This window comes from Euphorbia lathyris, chromosome 7 (assembly GCF_963576675.1).
Source record: "Euphorbia lathyris chromosome 7, ddEupLath1.1, whole genome shotgun sequence".
Classification (NCBI taxonomy): domain Eukaryota; kingdom Viridiplantae; phylum Streptophyta; class Magnoliopsida; order Malpighiales; family Euphorbiaceae; genus Euphorbia; species Euphorbia lathyris.
Window position 1 is genome coordinate 14619524 of NC_088916.1, and position 7636 is coordinate 14627159.

A 7636-nucleotide genomic window follows, 5' to 3' on the forward strand; every position below is an offset into this window, starting at 1 on the left:
CGTAAACTATTGAGGGATTAGTTATTTTTACATTTTCATGGTATTTTGTCTTGAACCTAATTTTAGTTTTTAAAGCGGGTTAATACGCATATTTGTCTCTGTGTTTTCACGGAAAAACAGATTTGCCCTTAAATCAAATAAACCCACAAAACTATCCCTGAATTTTCCATAAACCTGCAATTATACCCGAATCTAACAGAGCTACTGAACGGCGATGACATTAACCTTCTTGTCTCCAAAAAAATTGGATGACGACAATCAAAATTCATTTGGGTTCTTATTGTTTTCTATTGCTATTGCTTTTGGATTAATTAGGAGGTTTAGACGCCGTTTTATTAGGTTGATTGAGCTTTTATGAAAATGAATTTTGACCAATCTGTTCTTCTAACTTGCTTTTAATCGAAGTTGAATGTGCATATTTTTTTCTGTTTGTGATTGGTTGTTCTTTTTTGAAGTTTTTCTGGAGACAAACAGGTTTGATGCGAACGCCGTTTAATAGTTCTGTTAGATTAGGGTATAATTGTAGGTTTGTGAAAAATATAAGGATAATTTTGTGGGTTTATTTGATTTAAGGGCAAATCTGTTTTTCCGAGAAAACACAGGGGCAAATATGTGTATTAACCTTTTTAAAGCTTGAAACAGATCTATTTGCTAAGGTCACAAATGAAATACTCTCTATAATGCGGTATCATCCTCCTCCAAGTTTTTTGTAGCCTATTTGGACACTCTTATTGTTCCCTCATCTCTTACTTAAGAATTGAATAATCCTGGTTGGCAAGAGGTAATAACGAAAGAAATGACAACACTTAAACATAATCAAACTTAGGATTTTGTGGTTCTTTCGCCTAGAAAACAAGCAATTGGTTGTAAGTGGGTGTTCACTATGAAAATGAATTAATCTAGGTGATTTTGTAGCCTAATTAAAAGAGTTGATTGGTTACAAAGAGTTATGCTCATAGATATGGCATTGAGTATTTCAGACATTATTCCCTAGTTGACAAATATATTTGGCCGTGTGTTCATTTCCATAGCTGCTACTTATAATTGGATACTTCAGCAACTCGATTTATGCGTGGAGGGTTCATATGGAGAAACCACATGAATTTTTATTTTTATTTTTTCTTAAAGGGAGGGTATCCAACTTGAAAAGAATCATAGTATGGTCTGAACTGAAATAATCTCTCTTGGTTTGGAAAATTTAGTGCTGCAGTAATTGAATTTGGCCTTTGTAGAAATGCATTTCATTACATTTCCTTTAAATCATTAATAGTGTTTTGTCTATGTTGCTCGGACACGGATACGGATACCGTATCCGACACGGACACGGATACGGGAAACGTCATTTTTATAAAACACAGGACACGGATACGTGGGGGACACGTGTAAATATTAAAAATATTGGGGCACATTTATAAATATTAAAAATATATTTTTATATATGATTTTTTGTAATATAACTAAATAAATACATATAAACGAAATTATAAAACTCTTAACTAAACATAATAAAAGCTTTCCTCCTTAACACTAAAAACCTATTTCTTCAATATTTTCATTTCTATCTTCAGCAACAAGTAGGGATTCTAGCTCCGGAGTTTCTGGCTCTCCAAATCTATTTGGAATAACGACGATCGATGATTGAAGTTGAACGGCTGTTTTTTCACATTTGAAGAATCGCTTGTTTTTTTTCCTGGGATACGCGTATCCTTCACTGATACGCATGTCCAACTTTCTGATATTACGGAAACGGCCCCGACACCGTGTCCTAGGCGTTTCCGGCCGTTTCCGTATCGGATACGTATCCGACACGCGATACGTTGGGTCTAATACATTATCAGTGCTTCAGAGGTGTTTGTTGATGAAATAGTGATCAATAGGAATGATACAATATGAATTACAAGGTCTAATACATTATGAGTTCTCTGAACTTGTCTATAAAATAGAGTGACTTGTGAACTTTTTAGTGTCTCAATAGCTCCCTAAACTTGTTTATTTCGTATCACCAGCTCTCTAAACTTGTCCATAAAAGTAGATTGGCTTCCCTGAACTTTGTAAGTGTCTAACCAGCTCCCTAAACTTGATTATTCCATAACAACTAAAACAAAAACCATAATACTAACAGTCGATCCTCATCCATTCGATCTATCAAAACTGCAACACTAACTTTTATAATAGATTGAAAGGTATGAGAAGCGGAAAAATTAAATCTCAAATAGATGAAGATATATTTTTAGAATTTAGGTTTAATAAGTTTTTGAATTTAGTTGTTATTGAGGGAGATGGTGAGACACTTGTAAAGTTCAGAGAGTTAATCTACTTTTATGGACAAGTTTAGAGAGCCGGTAATATGAAATAAGAAGTTTATGGAGTTGGTAAGATACTAACAAAGTTCAGACAACTAATCTATTTTTATGGACAAGTTCAGGGAACTAGTAATTTATTAGGCCGAATTAGAATGTTGAAAGTTCGTTAGTGCTTTTTTCCAAACAAAGGATCAATGACCATGAAATACTTTTTGGGAATAAAATTTTGCCGTTGTAACAAATGTGGACTAATTTCACCAACAAGTTTTGCCAATTCTGCCTTATGCTGTATTTAATATTAATCTTTTGCCACTTAACCTATTTTCTAGTTTGTCATTAGGTTATTTGTTCCCATTCTACTCCTAATGTCTTAAGTGATGTTACTAGTGTATCGAGGAGTATTACGTCACTTTTATTCTAGAGTTATGGAGGTATAAAAGTCTCACATTTTGTAAACGATGTAACTTTTATCAAAATCAAATACAAACTTTCTCTATTGGACGCTAAAGTTTTCACACTTTTGGAATTATTTTCTTCTAATTTAGTTAGAGAATAGTTTTTTTTGTTAGTTTAAAATTAAAACTATCAACATTGTTATCCACCAGTATGAGAAATCAACATATTTTTGTTTCAATATGACGTATGTTCTTGGTTATGCATTGTTGAATTGACATGGTGCTGGCGACACTTTAATTTTCTCGTGTAAAATTTCACCTACTGAAGAACTATATCCATTGATTTTAAATACTTTCTTTCCCATTTGGGCAATAAATATTATTTGTTGTAGTGTTTCTATTAACCTAACTGAAATTGAAAAGAGATGAAGAGAAAGATATTTTTGTATATATGAAATCGAGAGGATTACAGTATTTATAGACAAACAATTACAATTCATACTGAAGTTTACTTTCTATGTCTAAAGACTCTAATACCCCTGTCTATATTACACTATTATAGACAATGGTATAACCTCTGTCTATATTACACTAATATAGACAATGGTATATATATTCTAACAGCCTCCCCTCAAGTTGAGATACTCTGAATTTCAACTTGCACAACCATAATCTGCATAAGTGTACAGCTGCATCTTATGCAAAGCTGTGGCCATCTGAGGTCCTGTCAAAGGCTTTGTCAGTAAATCAGCAATTTGTTGAGAAGAACTCACATAAGGAGTACTAATAAACCCTGACTCCATATGCTGTCTGACTATATGACAATCTATTTCAACATGTTTCATTTGCTCATGAAATACTGGATTAGCTGCTATGTGAATGGCTGCTTGGTTATCACAATATAAGGGAATAGGCAACTATGGTTGATACCTGAATTCAGATAATAAGTATGACAACCATTTAAGTTCGTAAGATGTTGTGGACATAGCCCTGTACTCTGCTTCAGCAGAGCTTTTGCTGACTGTTCCTTGCTTTTTGGACTTCCAAGACACCAAATTTTTCCTTATAAAAACACAGTATTTATAGACAAACAATTACAATTAATACTGAAGTTTACTTTCTATGTCTAAAGACTCTAATACCCCTGTCTATATTACACTATTATAGACAATGGTATAACCTCTGTCTATATTAGACTAATATAGACAATGGTATATATATTCTAACAGTTTCAAGCTTCCATGACACCAAAGGAATAACTCAAGGCTGCAGGAGAGACTTCCAAAGCATCCAACATCATCAAAACCCAAAAATAAGGTTGGTTCTAAATCCAAGCTAAAATATAGCCTCTCATTATTATTATTTTTTGTCCCTACTGCCTGCTACTAAGCATAAAATCATGAATTAATTGATAACTTAGGGTTTGTCAGGAAACCGATTGAACTAAAAGCTGGAGCTTATAGTCAAGGTCTAATAGTAGATCTTATATAGTTAAGGTCCAATAGTAGATCTTATATTAATCTCTGACAGGGTTAACTTAGTTGATAAACATCGATTTTCATGGTTCCACTTCTTTAGTTAGCGAATACACTGTGGCACAAATCTTCCAAATAAATTTGGTTGGACAATTACCTTTCTATTTTGACAGACCTTACTCTTTGAACCATAATAAATTTTATAACATTTTTATCTGCCTCTTGAGGGTGTGACGAAATGACCCGATAAAAAGGTGTCCGGTGCCTTTTGAACTTAATTGACTGGTTAAGTTCTTCCTTCTAACTGAAAATTGGTCGCTTCTAAGATTAGAGAGCTCTATGGTAGGGTGCTTCGAAAGTTCGCGATCCGGGATCGTGGTGGTACGAGGTATTTTTAGTGCGCAGTCCGGGACTGTGAATATTATTAGTCGGTGAACAAACTTACTTGGTTAATTAAAGGAGATAACCAAGTCGTCATGGCAGACATGTCTACCTCGGTAAGCACCCTTGAAAAACTCAATAATAATAATTATAGTACTTGGAGTACTCGTATGCAATTTTATTTCTCGGCCAAGATTTGTGGGAGACTGTTGGAGGAAACGAAACAGCGCCTCCGATGGAACAAAATGACCTTAAGAAATGGAAGGTTGTTAAGCCCAAAATATACCTAAAATATCATCATTAATTACATCAATATTGCTACGAATTTATGCTATTTATAACTGTTTAGAAAGCTTTTACTCTCGAATATGTTTCTTTCTTGTAAGGTACATTAATATTTGGTAAAATCCAAATAGGAACGAAAAGAGCTCAAAAATAGAAGAAAAACCCTACAAAAGGAGTCGAAGATGACAGAAATTAATAACGCCAAATTGAGGACGCGAACGAAAGCAGAAGAACTGAAAAACGTTTCGTGCCGTGACCGCGGCCCCCACATTCTCGGTCGCGACACGCGTTCCTCAGTTTCCCCTTCCCTTCGTTTGAAGACCAATTGATGCTCCCCCATTCTCGGTAGAGAATTTAATATTCTCGGTACGAGCAGGAGTTTGTAGAAGCCTAGTTACACACTTTCGTTTTCGACAAAACGCGATCGTTCGGGTGGATAAAGACGTCCTTTCGCATCAGATACGATCCTTCACAACGGACACGACACTTCAATCAAGACTCTTCAACATCTATAAATAAAGAGTTGATCGAGAGTTGAATATATGTAGAAAAAAGAGATTAGTATAGAATTTATGCAGAAATTCCGAATCAAGTGATTCAGAGTTAGATTTCGATTCTGTTCAAAGCAATATGATGTACACACATTGTTTATTCAATAATAACAAGTTTAGTAGCCTTTAGACATTGTTCTAGTTTAGTTTTCATTTTGGTAGTAGACCGACCCAGTCTCTATTACGAAGATTCAACGAGAAGATTGAGTAGAGGATCCGCCCCTGAGCCTGACAAACTCTAACGAAACCCAAGGAAAGGATTGACAACCCGTTCACTTGCAAGTCGTCGAATGTTTCCATGCTCCATGTTCTCTGTAAACTTGTATCAATTTATATTTCATCTAATAAAGTCTGTTCTATTCGATAGATTTTTATGCAGCACTTATGGTAACCAATCCACTAAAGTGACTGCTGGTGTTTTCATTAAAACGTATTTAATTCAAAATCTTTACAAGGAAACTTTGTTGAACACTTAGGCAAATTATTATCTCGAAAGAGTTTTAATTTGATTAAGGGCAATTATCCCGGAAGGGTTTTGTCATGTTCAAAGCCAATTAATTAGAGGTTCCGTCATTTATTTCATCTTTATAATTCGTACAAAGTTTAAAGTTGTTTTCTTTGCTTAATGCAAACAAATACATCTGTTTACTTTTCTAAAAAGTACTGAACGTTCCTATCTTGCAAATTCATTCTTAAATCGGAGTATTTTCTGACATTTTCATACTCTAACCTAATTCTCATTCTAGCAATTTCAAAACCAAAACCGATTAAACGATTTTTCCATATTATAAACCTTAAAGTAAATTTAACCGATTGTAAATAAGTTTTGTTTGAAAAAACGTTCTCTTTGGGATCGATATCTTTTATTACTACAAGCGTATACCGTGCACTTGCAGAAATCGCTCAACAAGTTTTTGGCGCCGTTGCCGGGGAACGCCAAAATTTTTGACAAAATTTTAAATTTTTCGTGTTTTATTACGAATCTAGGTTTATTCTTACCTATTCAAACTTTTATATTTTATTTATTTCTAATTACTAACATATTTATTTTTTCAGATTCTGTTTTGTAGGTAGTTTCTGTTCGTGCGAAATTTCAAGTTCATGCGCAGTTCTCGAAGTTCAGGCACGTCACCAGATCCTATTGACCCAAAAATTGAAAGAACTCTTAAAAAGAACAAGAAAGAAAAGAAAAAGAAAAACAAAACCCCAATAAAAACTAGAATTACCGAGCCAGAAGTTATGGCCACACTTATGGATTATGCTAGGCCAGGAGTGGCCGGTGTAACAAACAATATAGTTAGACCCCAAATTAATGCAAACCAATTTGAAATTAAGCCTGCGTTGCTTAATATGTTGCAAAATAACGTAACATTTTACGGGTTACCTAACGAAAATCCTAATACCCATTTGACAAATTTCTTAGAAATTTGTGACACTTTTAAAATACCGAATGTGACTGCAGAAGCAATCAATCTTCGCCTTTTTCCTTTTACTTTGAAGGATCGAGCCAAAGAGTGGTTAACTTCTATGCCAGCCGCAACATTTGAGACTTGGGAGCAATTAGCCCAAGCATATTTATCAAAAAATTTTCCTTTAGCAAAAACCGCAAGAGTCATTAAAGAGTTAACATCTTTTTCTCAAAATGATAATGAAACTCTTTATGAGGCTTGGGAACGTTTTAAAGAACTTCAACGTTTATGCCCACACCACCAATTGCCCGCTGAACTTTTAATGCAAATATTTTATAATGGACTAAATCCTACAACTAGAGGTTCATTGGACGCTATGTCTGGAGGGTTATTCATGAAGAAAACATCTGCCCAAGCAAGGGAACTTTTGGAGGAAATGGCAATCAACAGCAGTATGTGGCCCGTGGAACGTGGACACGTACCATTAGCGAAACCATCATCCTCAACAACATCATCAGTTAAAGGTATAGTGAATCTTGATCCAGTAGCGATGTTGCAAGCCCAATTTTCTGCCTTATCGCACAAAATTGATAGGTTTATGGCACCGTGTGATCCTAATGGTAAGCCAATCCAAACGGATATGGACTACGAAGGTATGAGTGAAATTGAACAGGTAATTTTGTCCAAGGGCAAAACCAAAATAATAACCCTTACTCCAATACATATAATCCTGGGTGGAGAAATCATCCTAACTTTAACTAGAGAGATAATAATAATGCTAATGCTAATCAAAATCGTACTGCTAATTATCAAAATCAATCAAGAGATACGATTAGC

At 34.6% G+C, this 7636-nt stretch overlaps 1 non-coding gene across 1 annotated transcript; it reads right to left on the bottom strand.

Moving 5' to 3' along the window:
• Positions 1-6998: 6998 nt before the first annotated feature.
• Positions 6999-7105, bottom strand: LOC136201580 (small nucleolar RNA R71). The gene has a single exon (XR_010673928.1). It is a non-coding gene; the product is annotated as a small nucleolar RNA R71 (small nucleolar RNA).
• Between the last annotated feature and the right edge of the window lie 531 nt (positions 7106-7636).